The 22,316-nt window shown below is 45.3% G+C and overlaps 1 protein-coding gene and 2 long non-coding RNA genes across 6 annotated transcripts in view; 2 read left to right on the plus strand and 1 right to left on the minus strand.

Annotated features, from left to right (window-relative positions):
* Window positions 1–320: 320 nt before the first annotated feature.
* LOC142805648 (uncharacterized) lies at window positions 321–7,610 on the minus strand. The gene is made up of 3 exons (XR_012894629.1): window positions 7,288–7,610; window positions 2,379–2,513; window positions 321–458 (listed from the first exon to the last, which is right to left on the minus strand). It is a non-coding gene; the product is annotated as an uncharacterized LOC142805648 (long non-coding RNA).
* The window catches only part of LOC142805602 (ornithine decarboxylase-like), a 51,842-nt gene continuing 30,941 nt past the window's right edge, over window positions 1,416–22,316 (plus strand). Inside the window, exon 1 of one of the 4 annotated variants that reach the window (XM_075891202.1) lies at window positions 1,416–1,663. The gene's annotated coding sequence lies outside the window, so the exon portion shown is untranslated. Of the gene's footprint in view, window positions 1,664–19,680; window positions 19,779–22,316 lie in introns of those variants that run through there. The other 3 variants (XM_075891199.1, XM_075891201.1, XM_075891200.1) reach the window with 3 other exon arrangements.
* Window positions 12,267–18,203, plus strand: LOC142805591 (uncharacterized). Its single transcript, XR_012894628.1, has 2 exons — window positions 12,267–14,745; window positions 17,944–18,203. It is a non-coding gene; the product is annotated as an uncharacterized LOC142805591 (long non-coding RNA).

The raw sequence follows: 22,316 nt of genomic DNA on the forward strand, positions 1-22,316 counted from the left end.
ATGGAACTAAAGTTCCATTCCACAACTTGTTCTTAGCTAGAAACTATATTATGGACAAGTGCTGCTACGCTACAAGACACAATTTGTCCGTTAAGTTAAACTTTGTAAATACGGCATCCTGAGTCTGTAATGGTTAAAACGCAATTTTATCTATTCTTTTAATTATTTATGCCAACAGCGAGATTTTAATGAGCATGCCTATATAGCTGAAATCTCTGTTTGGCAAAACTGTAAGATAAACACTCCAGCTGAATCGCACTCAATTGCCCTTGCCCACGTGAGTACTTGTTTTCCTTGTGAGCGCTCGCCACACTAGAATGCCGATCGAGCTGTCACGTGAATGTTTTACTGGTCGCCGTATGCCTTACCCGCCTGCCAACTACGTCCCGAGCCACATCCGGCATGGAACCTCGTGTGTAGATGTAGCTTCCATCGTTAGTTTTACACGGCGACGGCAGCTAGAAGAGAGAGAGAAAAAAAAACAAAAATACCATGAGTTTCTTTTTTTTCGCGCACTGGAGCTCGTTATAAATCACGCACGACATCAATATCCGGTGTGCTTTAAAGAAATGTGTCGATGTTCTGCCACACAGCCTATGATGAATATTTCAAAGACCAAATGAATTAAACTCCAGGGTCCGTATTCACAAAAACATATTACGATATGATTGCTTGTGAGAGAAAGCTTCAGCTGCACGTGAAGCTGGATGACTAATTACTAAATAACACTTATGAGCTGAAAGCTCGGGAAATGTGGCCCTTGTGAATTTCGCCACATGTTTTGGTGTACAAGCATTTCCATACTTGCGCTGATGTCTAGCTATTGTTTCAAAGAGATTTATCATTATTACTGCTCGACAGATGAAATAAGAAGAGAACTGCCACCAAGAGATGGCAGTTGTCAATGACTACCTACTCCTTCGGGAAGAGGAAATAGAGGAAACTGAAAAGCAAGGGGTACAAAAAAAAGGAAATTGGAACAAAAAACTAACAACACCAAAGAACAGAGAAAGCACAAATAAGCGGTCACTGGAAAATTCATCTGTTTGTAATGGCTTCAGTCACGCTCTTTATTAGATATGGTTTGATCTGTGATTCTGTATCATTCACTTCCATGGTTTAACGCCACTCCATTTTCGTTTTTTGTTTAGAAGTGTTCATTGTAGCTTTCATGCACACTGCGCCCTTATTCCCAAATAATCTATATACTATATAGTTGTCTCATGACACGTATGTTATTGTCACAAACGACTGCAATTTTCGTCTTGCCCGCTTGCCCCGTGGTCCACGGAAGGGCGCTTTTGTGTTGGGAGGACGACATCCGGCGACTAACGACCGAGCGATGGCACCGCCGCGTCTTTCCTACACCTGTACCGAAATGGGCACACGTGCAGTCTGAAAAAAATTAAATAACCTCCAGATGGGACGGGAGCACGCGTACGCCCCTGAAAAAGTTTGGACTGAATCGGAATGAGCAGTTGACGTACTGCCAGCAAGAAGTACGGTCGTCGGTGTCGCGAGTGTCGCGTACACGGCGAGCATGGAGTGACCCGCACAGCGTATTGAGACGGCTGCAATACCGGGCACCCTCGTCGTCTACTAAGCTGGCGAGATCTTCAGTGACACCCCGTCAACTCCCCTACGTTAACCAAGAGCTGGCCTGGTCCGTATGGAACTTTTTATTGGGACTCTTTTTTTGACTGTTATTTTATTTTAACCAGCTTTTAATTCAACTGTAGTTGTATGCGCTGCGTCGCACTTGGAAATTCCGAAGCGCGAGCATGATCCTTTCGTAATTATTTCTTTGCATCTCTCTTTGATTTCCATCTTGTTATCTTATTAATATTCCTCGTATTCGTGTTTTGTGTGTACCTCTTGTGGTGCTCTTTTCCATCGCGTATCAGTTTTCTTCCTCTGTTATTTTTGTTAACTCCTGCCTTTGCCGTTGTTTTAATTAAATGCTTGTTTCTGTGCAATCAAATGTACATGTCAGCTCTATGAGTACGTCGGTCAGGCCCACGCATCACCACATGTGCAACCCAGCACGGGTCGACCAACCTACAAATAAATGTGAAATGTGCCACTTTGAGGCCTTTCAGGCATCGCAGGCCGAAGCGTAAAGTGGAAGCCTGCGAGTCTGCCGCACGTCGATGCTGGATTGGTGGGGCCTCACCCGAACTCTGTGACAGTTATTCAGAGCAGACTTTAATATTACGGGATGCAAGTAAACAGATAGTACTATCAAAGACGCTGTAACAGTACGTTTATTTTGTTGACTTAAAATATGGCAATACACGAATGCCACCACTAAGTACTGCAGACCCCATAGCAGTTTGTTTATACACATATTTTCTGTTTTTGAATATAAAAAGACTTACCGGACCGGCCGAGAGTGGACAGCTGCCGTTCAACATCTACCGGCGTGTCCGTATGCGTCGGTGTCGCTCAAAGGGAATTCCGCAGCTTTGCAAGCCCAGGCGCAAGAAAAGTTCTGCTAGAAGGTACAGGCGACACTGGTGACACCAAAAGAAAAACAAACTGCGAGTCATTTCTTCAGGGGAATGTAATTAATGTTTTCAGTTACTGAGAGGTAGCCTGACAGCAAAACCCCTGTTTAAAAGTTAATTCAAAACACCGAAATAGAGATTATTGGCTGCGTTTAGAACGCCCTTGCCTGATCATTAGAGCAGGCATTCAATTTTCTAGCCCTTTGACAAGGTCCTTCTGGATTACGCTACCACAAGTCTCATACAAAACTACAAATTCCGGCAAGTGTTCGTAATAGTGAGAGTCATTCCTTTTATACGCTAACTACGAGTTTGGAACATAAGAGTTTTGTAAGGGTCAGTTGCAATGTGGAAAACTAAAACAGAATTAAACTCAAAATTTCAGCTATAACTGATATCGAAATTACGAGACTGTCTAGATTATTATCCATATTTAAACTCCACATGAGTGAGAAGAGGTGAGGTAAGGCTAGTTTATTATTTTTCATATTCTACCACATACATTAGCCCACTTTTAAAGCTTTCACACGGAAAGTTGTTATGAGATCATAGCCAAAGATGTTTTGGTGCCATATGGTTTTTCCGCCACCAGAACCGCTATTTCCGATGTCCGTAATCAATATTGCGCAAAATTAAAAAAAAAACATTCCAGATCCGTCATCGAAATCGGTATACAAGAAAGTAAAGCGTGCCTTTACTGAGGTATTTCAGTGTTTATTGCGCATTATTTTGCCACAATGGTAAAGGAATGAAAGTTACGGGAAGAAATTATAATTTCACGCGAAGAACCGCGAGCACCTCGAAACTTTCAGCTCGCACCTCAACCAGAAAAGACATACCAAATGAGCACACAAAAAATAAGTGTGCAAACTAACATCTGTGCACAGCTCGACACTTAAAACACGCTGCTCAAACACTAAAAAAAAAACATCCGAAATGGGCGCAAAAGTACAGACAGGACTAGTGCGAACAACTTGTTACTCCTTCGTGCGTGAGCAGTGCCCTCCTTTCGGAAACGTGGCAGCTGCAACGAGTGAAATCACCTTTGTGCAATATTTAACCACTGTAACTTCAGTACAATCTTGCGGTGGAAGTACAAGACGAACAAAGCGCCCCAAGCACGAGATAAGCGTCCGTGCGCATGAGAGACCACGCCCAGTGGAGGCCTGCGCATTGCAACGGGCGGATCGATGACCTTTAGAGCGCGCCCCTACGCCCTACTCACCATCTCACTAGTGATGACTAAAACGCGCTGAAGCCACCGACATCTGAGGACCGCCACCGGTATATGGTGCGTATAAATAGCTCGCCCTTATTATGCTCAGGAGCGCACGCTCTATGGCCGAGTGGTTTCGTGCCATGCGCTGCGCAGCGAGTAATCGCAAGTTCGACGCCATTTGACGAAAATTTTGTAGGGTAAGCTGTGCAGATTAAAGTTGAGTAGTTTCGCATGGCTTGTCTAAATTCACGCTGCGCATGCTCGAGGAGCAGTGATGTCATACGGCACACAAGTGGCACGTCGGAGAAGGCCTGGAAGCACCTAGAGTAACGTGTGAGCGGGCTGACTCGCGTGAGCTCGCTCGCTAGTCTATTTGTCCATCCGCCCGTAAATAACGTAAGAATAGAAAAGATGTATGAAATGGGTAAACAGCCAGCTTGAAACTACGCAAACCATTCTCGGGTTGTTCGATCACAAGCGCTCGTGAAGTCTGGTGGTTGATCAAGTCGCACAAGATATGTTTCGTGGCCTTGCGCACGTGCGAGACCATAAGCCTAGGTTTCCGCCTAAGACACACGTGTATTGAGCTGTGCTCAAAACTCTTCGAATGAAGTTGTGAATGCATAAATCGTGATACTACGCATATACAGAATAACAACTCGATTTACGTATTCGACAAAAACACAAAGATGCGTTAATGTAGTTGACATTTGATAATCGCTGCCTTGATACTTTAGATAATTCAGAATTTCGTTATTTCATACATATACATGCTCCATGAAATGGGAATGAACGAGCTTTCATTGTATTTCCGTGCTAAAAGTTTTTTTATATGCCGATATTTAAAAATACAGAATATTTAGGTATTTCATAAAAATGTATGAAGCCTTTTCGGCATTCTGCGTAGATTTCCAGATTTGTAACAGGCAGTGACACAACCTTGCACATTAGATCAATGAAATATGTTCCTAGAGACTCAAAAGCAGGTGGGGTGTTAGGCATAGATCGCAAACTCACACGTGAGCCGGTCCACACAGACTCACCCTGATTGATCGGGTGATCTGAGTCCGAGTGAGTCTGCTCCCATGTTATACCTGGCGGAGTCTGCTCCACCAGATATCACGTAGGGCTGACGGCAGCCTGAAGACAGGAGACCGAAATGTTCGTTAAGTATAGAAGATAACCCGTTTATTTGGCAGACTTGCACCTACTATACGTAAAAACTATACACCTCACAGTCGGTGGTGGCGAACTGCGTGCTCGACGGCCGTCGAACAGAATACCCTGCCGAATTGCAAGGCGAAGTTGACCATTCGAGATACGCCCGCCAAAACCCGCTATAACAGTCGTCATAAAATCTGGGGCTATCTTGTAGTGAACGCCTGGTCGACGTGCAAGCCACGATTATCGCAGAGAAATTGTGGTGCCTCTTGGACCCCAATCGTAAATGATAAGGCCGCGTGCCAGCGGTCATCGCCATGCGCACCACTAACCGTAATACGCTTCGCGGCAATACAATGTATCAGGATAATGAATACTTGACTGGTTGATTTCACGCGTTTTTTTTTTTCTGCAAACTCTCAGGAAAAGCTGGGGCATGGAATGTTTCAATCACATCTTTTCCTCATACTCACCCTCTCACCTGCTCTCCCAGAGCTAGCCGCATTCCAGTGGCAGATCACGTAACCTTGCTCTCAGTGCTCTGCCTTTCGCTCCTCACTGCACTACACCTCCACTCCTATTCTCCCGATGAAGTTCGCCATAAGAGGCGTACAACGCTTCTAAGAAGCAATAAAAAAACTTTGCAGCTGTGATACATCAGCACGCCTACAAGAATTTTTGAAATGGCGTTACAATGAATAGCAGCACTAGTTTCATGAAAAGGAAGAAAAAGGAATCCATTTAATCAAACGTTACTCGTGAGCGTAAAATGCGTCACTCTTCTGACGTCACTCTTCTGACTTCGATTTTTCTTTCTCCTTCACCAGTGCCCCCACACTATACAGCCCGCAAACATCGAAGTATAGTAATTTTCCACCACATTCGGATCTCTTGCAGAGACGTCGCAATTATAAGTACTCTATAATGGGAGGCCAAAATCTACAGCAAAAATAGTTCATTTGAGAATATATACCGCCTAGCATCGATCTTGCCTCCCGCACACATTGACCCGACATTGCCAAATGAGCGCAAGGTTATACAAAAAGTGCAAGAGCACTCTTTTTCGCACCGCATGCAAGCTGCGACAATAGCTGGCAGCCTTTCCGATCATCTTTGGAAGCACAGCGGGGCGGAAAAGGGAACAGGCGACGCCCACCTCTAGAAACACGCTCTCTCCGTGTGAGTGGGAAGGCCGGAGACAAATACGCCACGCGCCCGCCATCTCGAAGGCCATGCTGAGACGAAATATGTTATCTTATTAACCGGGTAAAAGTGAGCAGCGAACATTTCCCATCAATGGTGTCCACACCGAACTGAGCGCGTGACAGATGGAACGAAGTGCTCCTAGCTCATAACTCTAATTTAGTTAGATGCATGCGAGTATAAAGACTTGGCTTCGGGCGTGAAGAAACGCGCATTGCGATGTCGGGACCACGCGAAGGTGCAGCTTTACTCGATTGTGGTGAGCCCTCGCGCGTTCCGACTTATTTAGCCGACGGGTGTGCACTTCGGTTTCCGAAGAAAGCACCTCAGTAGCGCCAACGATTCACAAAGTGGTTGCCTATAAGAAGTTTGTAAAAGAATAGCCAAAACACCTTACGCTTATAGTACTTCTAATGAACGAATGTATCATTTCACGAAAGGCCTGTCATGTTTTCACTCTCACGGTAAGCAAGGCCGTGAATTCGGTGTTACGACATGCGCTTTACCACTTGCTCAATTGTCGTTTAAGCTAGGAAACCTGTACAACTTTCTTCGACCTCACTACAACGTCGACTCAGTGATTGAAATCGTGAATTCTCCTCTCCTGTCTACTGACACTATCTTTTAGGTAGTCATTAGTGTGAAGCAGATGTTCCGACGTGCTTTACTGTAGCGCAACAGTCTGTCCAGCTTCGACTTGAGCAGAGAAATTCGCAACTGTTTTGATCGATCTGAACACGTTGTGTGTGCAATGATCTAGAAAAGTAGTGTCTCCCCTTAACGAACGATTAACTACAAAGCTTTTCTTTTTGCACCTTAATTTGTCGTAATATGTTATACCTGAATACACTGAGCATCAAAAGTCCAAGTTTAAACGCCCTTAGGTCCCTATTTCTGTTGGCATCTACACCAAATTTTCACTAGATTGCCAATGCTGCTTTTTGCTCACAACCAAGAACGTCCCTGCCAATGCCAGACTTTCTGTGAAACGAATTTTTTAAACGCTATAAAGTTGAAACCATGCTACACTTGGCACATGTCCGAATCACATCATTTTCTTCGGATGTTTCATCGCCCATGAGCGTTAGAGCTTCCAGCAAGCGACAAGTAAACAATCGCTTCAGGAGCAGCAGCGGCAACGAGGCAATGAACTTCAAGTAAGGCTAAACTGTAGAAAAAAAAAATGTTATCACATACCTGAAATAACCAAAGGGTGCGTTTACACTACGATTTGTCGACGCGTGCCAACGCTTCTCCTCCCACCCAAAGAGTGGCCGTACCACCGCGTAGATCCGTGCCTCCGCTACTGCTTCCACAGTGGTTGACACTTTCAAAGAACCCCTAAACAACTTCCAAAAATAAAAAGACCAAACAAGTTATCCTCCCCCTGGAATTTTGCAGCTTCAAAGTACAATTCAGGACGCCAGCAGCACGTTCACGTGACTTCGTGTGGACATAAGGATTGGTCGGTCGCACGCCCGGCCTGCCCTTTCTTGCATGACTGTCATTCGCGATCCGTTGATTTCACTTCGATTTGTGCGCTTTCGATTGTGCGAGTGGAGACGACAGCACGTAGCCGAAAATTGCGAAATTGCGATCAGCTCAAAGCTTCGTGCTAACGTTGCCCACGAGCTATACGGAATATGTAGCGAGGACGAGATAGCGTCTGTACAAAAGGGAGGGAAGGTGACAGAGAAACCAGTCTGTTATTTTTCGAACACAGGGTGATATAGGGGCCCTGTGAGGTCAGGCGATGACACGCGTCTTTACGCTCAAGCTTTATCACAATCACCACATGTTGGCGCTGAATTAAACAATATCTTCTCGCGGCTGGATTCTATATCATGGGCCGGGTGCGTTTAGGCCACGAGGCATTCATCCGTGATACAATTACTGCAGCCGACCACAAAATGCCACCCCTAACTGAAGTCGATCCTGGTCTCTCCTCGCCATCTCTGTGTCTATTACGATGTATCCGAGGCTCCTGTTTGCTTGTTAAGTAGCGCTCCGGTAGGGTAACTGAAGATGTTATATGCGAGTTTACAAGTTACCTAGCGCCAACAATGCCCCTCTTCTGCCACTTCTTCTGCTAAAATATGTCAATTTCACGTAACCTTACAAATAAATGCTATTTTAGGTGCTAAACACATCCTAGCGCAGCATGTTCGTCTTGCCTTCAGCCTAGTATTGATAGTCAATATGTGACATGAATATTTGCTTAAAGGGTTATATTTCAACGGTTGATGGCTTCCAGATACTGAAACTTCGTGTACGATTCAAATACAGTAGATGGCCCCTAAAGCGTGAGGGCAATCGCGACATCAATATTGAATTGAGGGACTATAAACAGGTATTTCTAATACATAAAGTTCACAACAAAAGATATAGCGCTGAGTACATGCCACAGTATTTTTCACTTTACCGTGAGTAGCAGGGGTAAGCGCTAAGCATTTTCTTATTAACAAGTGTGGTTTCTCTTTGAAAGGTTTCTTACACGTGGTACCAAAATGTCATGGTAAAACTCACATTACTGGAAACTTCACATATTTCGTACAGCTTCAAGTTGACATCAACTAAAATGCCACGCGTCGGGCAGTATATATGAATGACACAGGGTTGACTGCTCTAAAATGGCATGCTCCATTTTGACGTATTGAAATTTAGTATCCGCGCCACGAACAAAGGTGTCATTGTATTATGCCATGAAAAAGAAAGATAGTTGCCAAGATAAAAATGCACTACGGCCACTGATGAGGGTTATTGGCTGGAGTTACTAGAATCGTGCAATTCCATGCAAAAAAAAAATAGCGGCACGTGAATAAGGCTGCAAGTCGGTGCTCCACTGGCAGGTCTTCATATGGCTAAAGGTAACTTGTTTTCGTAAAACATGTTTCGGAGGAGGCTCAAACGAGAGGCAGTATCACGGTTTATTGATTGATATGTGGTGTTTAACGTCCCAAAACCACCATATGATTATGAGAGACGCCGTAGTGGAGGGCTCCGGAAATTTCGACCACCTGGGGTTCTCTAACGTGCACCCAAATCTGAGCACATGGGCCTACAACATTTCCGCCTCCATCGCAAATGCAGCTGCCGCAGCCGGGATACGAACCCGCGACCTGCGGGTCAGTAGCCGAGTACCTTAGCCACTAGACCACCACGGCGGGGCAGGCAGTATCACGGTGACACTAAAAACGAAACTATATACCGGTCAAGATGACATACCACCCGCGTTATCAATGGCACAGCCTAACATTTCCTGATATTAAGCACACATAAATACCGAAAAAAATTGCGTCAGGGAGAGCCCTCTGTCGTAGCTCAGGTGGTAGAGTATCGAATGCGTAGCTCGAAAGTTTGGATTCGGATCCCACTTTCGGGGAGGCTTTGCTTACGTCCACTCTGGTTCCTTTCGTTTTAATACAGCTATACGAAAGCACAAATTATATCGCGTATATTTTCCGCAGGGTTAATTATCTGTCGGTTCTATTAGGCTCGTATCATACAAACACAGTTTTTCTATCGATGTGTGTAGTACACGCGAAACGTTTTTTTTTTTATTATATTGAATTTCGTCAAATGTGAGCTCGCGACTACGTACTCGGGAAGTAAGCACGAACAGGAGGCAATTCTGTTAAGATTGACCTTGCTAACTGCAGCGCGTGTCTCCGGAGAGTTCAGGGACAGCTGTATGAACGACGGCTCCAATGTGAATGCATCCATTTTGTCACAGGTATAATGACAGGCCCTCGTAGTAACAAGCTTTCCAAAGTGCTCACGTCATTCGTTGTCCTCCGCAGGCTGTCACACGGAAAGGTTTGTGGCAGCACATCACTGAGAAAGTACTGGCTCGTGAATCACTTTTTTCAGCTCACATTGCAATCAGGCTGGCAGTGGTTTTAAGGGAGCCCTTACCATTTCAAGAGCTTATGAGCGCCCCTATAGCGCAGAAAAGGAATAGTAGTACTCAGCTTCACACTTAGATTCTACAACGCTCTGGGTGCTATGCAATTGTGGTACGGTCATATGGCCTTACTTCTTTTGTTTTACAGTATAGTTGTGCGTTTTCTATGGCACTTTCAACCCCACTCTCTTCGCTCTCTTCATAATTTATCATTTTACGTTTGAACGGAAGTGCTTGTCAAAGCATCATGCATCCTTTGTTTTTTTTCACGAGCGTGGTGCACTTGCACGTCTCAACTCTACTGAGCAACGTTGCTAATCCACATTAAAAAAAGAGTTTACGTAGACGAAGCTCCCGTCACGACAACTGAATTACGTGACGTAGTAATGCGATCCGAACACGTGAGTGGTATTCATACCTACGTATCTTTTCCGCATAATATTATGACGACCTTTGAAGCCTTGGCATAGCTTTAATCGACAACTCCTTGGGCGCACCCGGACGTAACCCGCGGAACGGTCGCAGAGTTCTTGGAAAAGGCTTTTATAGACGCACTGGCCACATCCATACTAATACAATTGTTGTTATCACCTATAGAAACTGACCAACAACATCTCAAGCATACCACGAGTTCAGCCTTTATACTGCTGGTTTGAAATATATTTCAAACCAGCAGCAGCAGTGGCGTGACCAGTAGACCAGACACCGAGCGGAGACCACTCTTCGTCCTCTTCGTCAGGCGTCGCCCCCTAGAATCTCAATTTGCGTGCATGTAGCAATATATCATGCTGCACGAAAGGCCATCTTTTTTTTCTTTTTTTTTTAGAAGTGAGTGCTCACAACGCCAAACACCAGACTTGTGTACTTCTCTTTTACTAGGAACACCGGTGGGAAACTGGTGGCGCTGAGAATCAAAGCCAGTGCCTACCGCATTATAAATGGATGCTCGAACTACATTACCACCACTGCGGTTACCAAAGGAGATGCCTCCAGTAAATAATACCTTTAATTATTTCGTTCAAACTGATCAGCGGTAATGATGCTTTGCATCTTCGCTTTTCGCATGTTGAATTGAACGAGTGCCTCTCTCAGTCTCCTGGATGGTCGCCGCACGTGGTGGATCGTTGGTGGGGCATGGACGAAGCAGAGCGTTGGACGCGTTGAAGACGCTTGCGCTCGGCTTCTTTGGCTTGCGTGTCGTCGATGATACCCGCTCGCCGGCTGCATTCTTGAACGTCATCAGACGCATGGATGCATGCATGGACGGATGGACACACAGACGAATGGATGGGCGGACGCTTCGCTCCACTCATAACCATTTACTCTGTGGATATGCTACGATTTTTTTGTTTCTTTACATCCCCGCAGCCAAAGGGCCTGGAAGTGGTCATCGAAAAATTTGAAAAACGAGCCTCTCCTGGCCGCGGCCCAAAAATATTCTACGTAAATATAAGGGTATGACTGGTATGACTTTCGTGCCAAAAATAAAATTGTGTGCAGGATTTAAAGAAAGTACAGTTTCTTGCTGTGACTGTATAGGCCAACTGCAGATTGTCAGCAATGGAAATGCTGGCTCCGCTGATATGCGATGCACTGAGCATCCAAAATTTTCACACAAAGACAGACTGCCGCCGCTCGCTCTGGCGAAGTGGTTACGCTAAAAAAATGCTTTAAAATCAGTGGGAAAAGGAGTGACAGTTAGGCTTGTGTGTGGTGTTAATTATTCAAATGTAAAAAGGAGCTTAGAGACAAGACTCACGTTTATGAGGTTGAAAATGCGTAAATGGGGCCACGTTTCAGATGCCACCAAACGTAACCGAAGTAATACAAATATAACATCGATGTTCTCGATAATGACGGTCAACTCGCGCGGCCGATGGGGCGTGTAAAAATCAAATAATTGAAGCGATATGAGCAATGCCTTATGCAAAACGTGGAAGGCATTGCTGACTGGAATCATCGGTTACAAAATACATGGGAGCTGTCGCGTTGCAATAAGAAATGATTTTTTATGAAAGTTTTCTTTTTACGATATTTGTTTTCTTTGAACACGACAGTCCTCTCTCTTTTGATGTGTCGTTTGGCATTTTCGTGCCATCAGCAAAACATAGGTTCATGGATGTTTCGAAAGGAACCATTTCGAAACAGCAGTCGCGCGCACACGTTTTGACAAAACATCTAAATAACGTCTTCAAGCAAAACTGCGATTCGGCCTAGTTGGAATCTATCCATCCTGAAAATGTATGCGCTATGTATGCGCTATGTATGTAGATAAAGCCTCTGCGGCAATTCAAAAGTGCTTTAAAGAATGTCATGTGAATGTAGAAAGCGTGAAGAGGAAGGCTGTCGAGTTATTAAGGAAATGCAACTTAGAAAAACTTGCGTCGGATGTTGGGAATTCAAAGGGATTGGAATTGAAGGTGTTTTTCACAGCAAAAACCCATAAGCAGGAGGTTCCTTTTAGGCCTATTGTTTCAGAAAAAGGGGCGTGGCAGAAGCTAGTTGCGGGGTATCTGCAAAAGATGTTGAAGTCGTTGAAAGTAAATGACCCTTTTCTGCTGGCTAATTCTGAGGGTCTCACGGGGTTTCTTGCATCAGATAACAGAAAAAACAGTTGGGGTATCAGCATTGACGCTCAGGACTTGTATTACTCGTTGCCGCATGTGCCTTTAATGCAGTGTGTCCTAGAGTGCATAACAGAAAATAATGAAGTGACGTTTCGCAACACCTGTGGTATGCCCGTCGAGTCTTTTCTTGAGCTTCTGAGCTTTTATTTAGAGAACACTCACGTGGGGTTCGGGGATAAAACGTTCATCCAGGCGAAGGGGGTATGCATTGGGTCAAAGGTAGCGCCGGTCCTTAGTGACATTTTCATGGGCAGCATAGATAGAGATTTGTCGTTTTGCCTACAAGGTGTAGTCTACAAGGTCTTCAGGTATGTCGATGACTACTTGGTGTTGGGGTGCGATGTGCACAAAGAGGACTTCAGGGTTTCGGTATTGAATGCTTTTAATTCTCTAGGAAAGGGGTTGACATTTACTTCAGAAGTACCGGTTGAAAATAAGCTACAGTTTTTGGATTTGAAGCTGAACTTTTTGTCAGATCATGTGTGTTGGACCTTTTCGCCTAGGGCAGGAAAGCCGCTTATGAGTTTCGCTTCATGTCATTCTAAGCTGGTCAAGAATGGAATTATAACAAATTGTTTTCGGTCTGCATTGGTTAAATCCTGTTTCCATACTGTTCATGCGTCGTTTCATGAACAGGTCTCTAGGCTCCAGGACGAGGGGTACCCATTCTCTGTGATGTTGGCCGTAGGCACTAGGTTATTAAAGAAGCTCAGACGGGAAACGGCGCCATGTTTGGAAGCAGGTGGGATGACTGGTTCTAGCTCTAAGGTAGTAGCGGTCCCTTATGTACATAGGCTGTCACATAGATTAAAAAAGGTGGCTGGAAAGTATGATGTGAAAGTAGTGTTTTCGGCCAAAAACAAAATAGGAGGAGTGTGCGCGTTGGTCAACCAGCAATGCGACAGAGGGACCAACGCACATAAGAGATGTAGCATAAGACATAAGCTCAGGTTTGTTGAATGTGCACACAGTGTGGTGTATTGCATACCTTTATCATGCGGTTGTGTATATATAGGGCAGACTGGCAGGTGCATTAACACGAGGCTAAGAGAGCATATGTCAAGCCTGAAGGGTCGGCCTGTAACCCATTTGGCAATGCATTGCAATGAGTGCGCATGCTCTCCTTGCTTTGGCGACACTACCTTGTTGTATAGGAGTAGAAACAAGACGTCAAGGGAGATAATGGAGGCATATCATATAGACAAGCAGAAAGACAACTGTGTTAGCCACCCTTCAGTAGCTTTACTAACAAAAGAAATCGCGCTCCTGTCTGTCAATCAATGAAACTGTTATCGTTTTTATGTTTTTGTTATCGTTGTCGTAGGTGCGCAGTGCATTGTGTGTTTTTTTAGGTCACCAGGGAGCGCTGTTCCGAGGGTTAAAAAGAGTCAATGTTTTTCGATTAATAAATCAGTTGTTAGATTGCGCCAGTTTGTATTCCTTTCTTTGTCCTTGTTCGCCTGCGCATACATTTTCAGGATGGATAGATTCCAACTAGGCCGAATCGCAGTTTTGCTTCAGTTTATTTCTAGTTCATCCGGCCTTCTTTCTTCATGTCCTAACTTTGACTTATCTAACCCGGCGGTTCTGGTGCCGTTTATCGCGGTCTGCGAATGCAGAGCCCGCAAGCTGAGCTGGTTCCTAAAGAATGCACAGTGCCCTATGGAAGTTCTGCTTGTGTGCGGGTGGTTGCCTCCATCGGAAGGACATGCGAGAAGAATCAGCAAGATTCTGCGATCAGAGAGCCGAAGACAGGTTAGGCACTTCAAGGATTGCCTAAGAGTGGCGTGTTCGTCTGTTTCTGATGGGCGTCTAAACGTCAAGGTCTTCCGCGAGTGGTGTAGACAAGCGAACATTTTAACTGAGGCCATGTGGAATGACGTGCGTCGGGGCTTGCCCAGGAAAAAGAGAGATCCGCCGAAGGGAGGCCTTCTACTCCTGGGTGATGCGGTGGTGGAAGAGCGCCAACAAAAGGTCCTGAGGTTGGGACCGAAGTTCTGTGTGGAGCCTAGACTTGACCTTGTGGACAAGCTATCCCTCACAAGAGACATTGCCCGGCAAGTACCCGAAAAGGAAAAAGACAGATGTGTAGTGGAATGTGTGGACGTTGTCGCCAAAGCTTCGGTAAGCACCACGCCTTGCCGTAATGTCGCTCGGGTTGCTAGTTATTTGGTCGAGAACAACTTAAGAGTTGTTCAAGCGGACAAAGAAGGTTTTTTGGTTGTTCTACCGGAGACTATGTATGTAGATAAAGCCTCTGCGGCAATTCAAAAGTGCTTTAAAGAATGTCATGTGAATGTAGAAAGCGTGAAGAGGAAGGCTGTCGAGTTATTAAGGAAATGCAACTTAGAAAAACTTGCGTCGGATGTTGGGAATTCAAAGGGATTGGAATTGAAGGTGTTTTTCACAGCAAAAACCCATAAGCAGGAGGTTCCTTTTAGGCCTATTGTTTCAGAAAAAGGGGCGTGGCAGAAGCTAGTTGCGGGGTATCTGCAAAAGATGTTGAAGTCGTTGAAAGTAAATGACCCTTTTCTGCTGGCTAATTCTGAGGGTCTCACGGGGTTTCTTGCATCAGATAACAGAAAAAACAGTTGGGGTATCAGCATTGACGCTCAGGACTTGTATTACTCGTTGCCGCATGTGCCTTTAATGCAGTGTGTCCTAGAGTGCATAACAGAAAATAATGAAGTGACGTTTCGCAACACCTGTGGTATGCCCGTCGAGTCTTTTCTTGAGCTTCTGAGCTTTTATTTAGAGAACACTCACGTGGGGTTCGGGGATAAAACGTTCATCCAGGCGAAGGGGGTATGCATTGGGTCAAAGGTAGCGCCGGTCCTTAGTGACATTTTCATGGGCAGCATAGATAGAGATTTGTCGTTTTGCCTACAAGGTGTAGTCTACAAGGTCTTCAGGTATGTCGATGACTACTTGGTGTTGGGGTGCGATGTGCACAAAGAGGACTTCAGGGTTTCGGTATTGAATGCTTTTAATTCTCTAGGAAAGGGGTTGACATTTACTTCAGAAGTACCGGTTGAAAATAAGCTACAGTTTTTGGATTTGAAGCTGAACTTTTTGTCAGATCATGTGTGTTGGACCTTTTCGCCTAGGGCAGGAAAGCCGCTTATGAGTTTCGCTTCATGTCATTCTAAGCTGGTCAAGAATGGAATTATAACAAATTGTTTTCGGTCTGCATTGGTTAAATCCTGTTTCCATACTGTTCATGCGTCGTTTCATGAACAGGTCTCTAGGCTCCAGGACGAGGGGTACCCATTCTCTGTGATGTTGGCCGTAGGCACTAGGTTATTAAAGAAGCTCAGACGGGAAACGGCGCCATGTTTGGAAGCAGGTGGGATGACTGGTTCTAGCTCTAAGGTAGTAGCGGTCCCTTATGTACATAGGCTGTCACATAGATTAAAAAAGGTGGCTGGAAAGTATGATGTGAAAGTAGTGTTTTCGGCCAAAAACAAAATAGGAGGAGTGTGCGCGTTGGTCAACCAGCAATGCGACAGAGGGACCAACGCACATAAGAGATGTAGCATAAGACATAAGCTCAGGTTTGTTGAATGTGCACACAGTGTGGTGTATTGCATACCTTTATCATGCGGTTGTGTATATATAGGGCAGACTGGCAGGTGCATTAACACGAGGCTAAGAGAGCATATGTCAAGCCTGAAGGGTCGGCCTGTAACCCATTTGGCAATGCATTGCAATGAGTGCGCATGCTCTCCTTGCTTTGGCGACACTACCTTGTTGTATAGGAGTAGAAACAAGACGTCAAGGGAGATAATGGAGGCATATCATATAGACAAGCAGAAAGACAACTGTGTTAGCCACCCTTCAGTAGCTTTACTAACAAAAGAAATCGCGCTCCTGTCTGTCAATCAATGAAACTGTTATCGTTTTTATGTTTTTGTTATCGTTGTCGTAGGTGCGCAGTGCATTGTGTGTTTTTTTAGGTCACCAGGGAGCGCTGTTCCGAGGGTTAAAAAGAGTCAATGTTTTTCGATTAATAAATCAGTTGTTAGATTGCGCCAGTTTGTATTCCTTTCTTTGTCCTTGTTCGCCTGCGCATACATTTTCAGAACGTCTTCAAGTAGACGTGATGAACTTTACCATAGTGGGCTCTGTAACAAATAGTCGCTTCAGTACAAGTCGAAAATCAGAGGACAGTATATTCCCGACGCCAAAGAAATATGTATTATCAAGAACATCTATTTAGGTCTTCTCGAAGACCAAGACGTCTATAGCGATTTGTATCCGTTTCAAGACGTTTTGTAGAGGTTTTTTTTTGTGTGTGTGGGTATAACAGATACAGATTTTCTTGTTTGTCGTATACTGGTTTCTGCGGTTTTTTTTTACATTATCCGTATACATCCGTATACGTCTGTATGAAATCCATAAATTTCACATGGACAATGTACGAAATTTGTATATTTTGCGCATGACGGCATATGGACTTTTTCTTTCGGTCGTTCGTTTTCTTACGGCATGGTTGAGGCATGCACCGAGAACCGGAGCACGCTGGCAGTTCAGAAGGCGATGCACCCGAGGCCTGATTACACTATCGCGACGTGCCCTTGAAGGCGGAGCTCAAGTGACTTTCAATTTTTTTTATTTGTTTGTTTTCATCGCGGACCCCTAACCAACAGACCCAATGAAGCCACTTACTTTGAAGCAGCCTTCTAGCTACATTTTGCCCCGCCGTGGTGGTCTAGTCGCTGAGGTATATTCGGCTGCTGACCCGCAGGTCACGGGATCGAATCCCGGCTGTTGCGGCTGTATTTCCGATGGAGGCGGAAATGTTGTAGGCCCGTGTGCTCAGACTTTGGTGCACGTCAAAGAACCCCAGGTGGTCCAAATTTCCGGAGCCCTCCACCACGGCGTCTCTCATAATCATAGGGTGGGTGTGGGACGTTTAACCCCACATATCAATCAAATCTATAGCTACATTTGACATCGCGCTGCTCTGTTCTTGCTCCGTCATCTACGAGAAGCATTGGCGTGTGTGTGTTTACAAACGCGTGTCCATGCGTTCGCCCGCATGCGTGTGTGGTGAGATTAGCATTGACAATCTAATTTCTGATCTGTCACTAAAGGGACAGAATTCTGTCACTACAGAGAGCGTTCATTTTTTGTATTCCAGTAAAACACCGTTGCTCCAACTATTTTTTTTTTGTCATGCATGTGCTCGTGGTTCGAGGCTGCAAAGAAACACATTATAGCTTTCGGTCATCCAGATATTTCTCGCAGCCCACCACTGTCAGTGTTCAGAGTCACTAAAAAACATTCTACCAACAGAATGCTTTGATTTTTTTTTTTCAGAGAGAGAAAGAGAGAGAAATAGTTCACTCAGAAAAGGAACCCCATTTTCTGCAATACCAGTGGCAGCATGCATCAGCGGCTTTTTATCGTAACTAAATCTGCCAGCCGTTCTGGAGGAGGAAGATGAATAAATGAAGAAGGACAGGGAGGTTAGCCAGTTCTCAGCCCGGCTGGCTACCCTGAGCCGTTCTGGGAATCATGAAAGAACAGGCACCTGTTTTCTGCGAAGTTGGGCGGAAATACAGAAGTATCCCGGATAATTTTTTCCTTGTTTTTTCTTGTCTTGCATGAGCCTTTTCTTTCTTGCATATGACATACAAACGCAATGAAATTTTGTTGTTAGTCAGCCTCGTGTATTCGTCCTCTGGGAAGTTATCATCCGGTTCTGCCGGTAAGAGGTGCCCCGTGCGCGTGCATGAATCCTATTGTAATCGACCTTTCTCGAGCATTCGCCGAACGCTCTGCCACCGTGCGGAGACCTGTGGGAAAAGTGTGTACGTTGATCATAGAGACAGATGGAAATCATAGAGAAGCCATCGCAGCTGAATAGTGAAGTTCCTCACTGAATTACCGGCAGCTATATGTGGCACCTTGCCGAATTCACTTTATCTGAGAAATGCTGGCCCGACGCAGGCGGAAAGCTAAGAGGCCCGTGCGCTCATCGCGGAAGCTGCAGCGACGTACACACTTTTCCAATGAGTGATTGTACTCCCGTTGGCGGCGCTCGCATGCTCAAAAAAAGGTCTGTTTGGTCAACGGAGTGCCTGAATAAAGTGCCCGTGCCTTTTTTGTTATCTGAGAAGTGCGGGTTACCAACCCCTCGTTTCGGCTCCACAGAAGATATATGCGCGTGTCTCCCCTTTCAGTGGCAGGCGACGGTTTACGGGAAAGCCGAGTGGACAGTGCTTTCGCGCGATAACGTTTACCCTCACCGTTCTTTGCGAACTGGAAGTGCGTGTTAGTGGGCAACCGCTTGATGCACTGCTTCGCATTGGACCAAGCGTGTGAAGTGTTTGCCTACTTCGAAACGGGGGGAGTGATTCTTAAATAAACAGACAGACAGACAGACAGACAGACAGACAGACAGACAGACAGACAGACAGACAGACAGACAGACCAAATTTTTTCCGTCGAAGGTCCTCAAGAAAGACTATAGTCATTAAAAGAAGAGAAAAGTAAGCCCGTAACTGTATCTTAGGGGGAGGACACCTCAACAGTAGCTCACGAGGGACGGGGGTAAGGAGGGATTAAAATGATAGGATTAAAAGGTAGAGAGATAGAGGGAGGGGAAGAAGAGAGCGAGGCACAGGGACCGCAACATACGGAAGTAAGGAGAAGATAGGAAAGACGGACACGGTCGCAGGAGTCCGAGGACGGAGCACCACTAAGCGGGAGCTCTTGTCGGCGTCAGGAGATGGCGTAGGGCGAGCCAGTCGGCCAGAGCTGCGCTGTCGTCGGAGATCACGGGGGCACAGCCGCTCGGAACGAAACCCAGCGAGCGAGTCATAACATCGCACACAGCAGCTTCAGTACCATCTGTGCAACTTAGACCTTCTTTCCTCCTCGCTTAACAACATTTCTCTCTCACACACATACTCTTCTTTCCCTCCAAATAAAACCTCAATTCCAGGCCCGTTGTTCTCCCTCGTCGTTCTTTTCCTTTATCTCTTTTTTTAAATGCGAGTGCCTTTATATATAGAAAGCTTTCATGCGTTTGCAAAAAGAAACTGTTTTTCGGAACAAAAGTCATATCTTTGAAGGCTAGCATACAGACTGCCTGAGTTTGTTTTTCCCGCGGATACAAGCGATACGTTCATCTAGTGGGTCTCGCTGTAGTGAGTACAGTTTTCTGTGTACTTTCGTGAATGTGATGTAAATGAGATTGGCCTTTTTTTCTTAACTGCTATCAGCTTTCCATAGTATTTGGTATACTCTACTCGAATGTGACAAAACTGCTTGCTTAAATAATAGATCTTTACTTTATTAGGATAAAAGATATTTTGCTGCAAGAGCGGGTTGAAAGAATTCCAGAGTCTCTGCATGTCATAAACTAGCCAAACATTCCCCTCTATTTCTTTTATCGCCATGTGGTATTTATAAATAACAGTAAATGTCACTGCGCAAGCGGCAAGAGCATTTGTTACGCGTGTAGGACCGGTTTTGACAGCCTATCAGTTAGTTAGATGCAGCGATCGTCAGTCCTTTTTGAGCCTTGTGTATCAGCCCTGCTGACGAGCCCCGCCGCGGTGGTCTAGTGGCTAAGGTACGCGGCTGCTGACCCGCAGGTCGCGGGATCGAATCCCGGCTGCGGCGGCTGCATTTTCGATGGACGCGAAAATTCTGAGGCCCGTGTGGTCAGATTTTGGTGCACGTTAAAGAACCCCAGGTGTTCGAAATTTCCGGAGCCCTCCACTACGGCATCTCTCATAATCATATGGTGATTTGGGACGTTGAACCCTACATATCATCAACCCCTACAAGATCCCTCTACCCTTTCGACACCATCGAGCGTTGGGAGAGGGCTTTGGCCAGCTCCAATCTCGAGGCTCTACGAAGACTGGTCACAATGGCCCGGAAGGCTGCCTGAAACCAAGTCGTCGTGGATAAAACGCGCATCTACTAAGCTATATGTTCCATGTAAACATGTTTATCGCTCTTTATCGCTCTCTCTCGTTGTTATATTTTATGATTCTAGAGGGTATCCATTTATATTACGTTGAAGTATATCGTAGCATTTTCGCGCGCATAAACCACGTTATGACCACAGAGAACAACAAACGAAGAGTGAGGGGAAGGTGAAAGAACATTGGAATTATTTTCACCACCTTTACATATTTACTGGAGATGCAGTCGAAAACTGCATAGGCTTTTTGCATACCACTTGAAATTGAACCCTCGACATCGGTGCAGCAGCGTAACACCACCTAAAGCTACAGCCAATATGTCACGTTTTAGTCCAGCTTGCTGTAATCCTTTATAGCATGAAACTGTGTGAGTTGTCCTTATTTCTTTGCACTGTATACCCATTGTGAGTTTCAGTGAGCTATGGCTGATCTGAGAAGTCAGAAAGCTTAAAAGCAACCCAGTGAGTGAGTTAGAGTTTATTAGAAGGCAGAGAGGTCAGCCTGAGCTATAGTACGCTCTAGCCTGCTACTGTCTTCAGTGGATAAGGAAAGGGGGAAAAAGAGGGATGAAGGATGATGATGGCGACAAGAAAAGGTGGTGCGTATGTACAGTAGCCACTTTGCATATTACCTTACTATATCTATCCTCTATCCGACCCTTTTCCTCACCCCCGTACAGGGTAGCAAACCAGTTCGTCTAGGTTAACCTCCCTGTCTCTTCCTTTTAATTATTTCTCTCTCTCTCTCTTGCATATTACCTTACAGCTTATGATCCTGACATGTGCTTTTGATAAAGTCTAAAACAGCCCTTGTAACAGTCACTAACATTGTTTTGTCACACATTGCTGTCGAAATGTAGCTTTCATAAGTCGTGCTTGTCCTATTCTTGTCAACTAAGTTGGTCCTCCTTTGCAATCACAAAACACCATGTGGGTTAAAAGTTTCGTGCAATTGGCAGCGCTCACAATTCAGGCTGTCCGCATAGCTGATTAGGTTGACGTATATAGTGTCACGTGAAGGCAACATCCAGGTGAATCTGGTGCAGCACACTAGCTTGTCTTCGGCTGATTTTAGCCGGAAGGTCAAAAGTCATGTCGGGGTCAGTTTGTCGTAGATGCTACTTCCGACGATCTGTTCGCGACTACTAAGAGGCGTGCATTCGCACGTGAGCCATCTCAACGATGTGGGGACGTCACTTCACGAATGCGGTACTTGGACGTCCATGTGGACGTTGTATACTGCCGCTCTTGCAATCAAGTGACTACTTCTGTGTGTTAGGTCGAATGCTTGGGCAAATTTTAACGCCATAATGCGTAACATTGGCTGCTTCTTGAGCAATAACTGATGGCCTTAAGCGATAGTTTTGCATCGGACAGAATCGTGTATTTGCTCGGTACTTGGCTGTTCGCAAATTGTATAGCTTCCTGTATAGCCAGAAGTTCCGTAGCTGTCGAAAATGACCCGTGATCTCATTTGAACTGTCGGGAAATACTGAGTTGAGGGATCACTAAGGCCACAGCTGAGGTGGATGAATTAACAGATCCATTGAATGAGATGTGCACAGAGTCGCTGTATTGGTCAGTCAAAGGTACAAAGGTGAGTTGCTTGAGCACAACATAAGAAACATGCTATTTATTCGAAATTCCACGTATGTGAAGGAACACCGCTGGTTTGGTCAATGTCCACGGAGGCATGCCGAAGGTTACGGCTGATGCACAGTCTGGAGGCATATGTCTATGCGTATCGAGG

The sequence above is a fragment of the Rhipicephalus microplus genome, chromosome 1 (genome assembly GCF_043290135.1).
Source record: "Rhipicephalus microplus isolate Deutch F79 chromosome 1, USDA_Rmic, whole genome shotgun sequence".
NCBI lineage: Eukaryota > Metazoa > Arthropoda > Arachnida > Ixodida > Ixodidae > Rhipicephalus > Rhipicephalus microplus.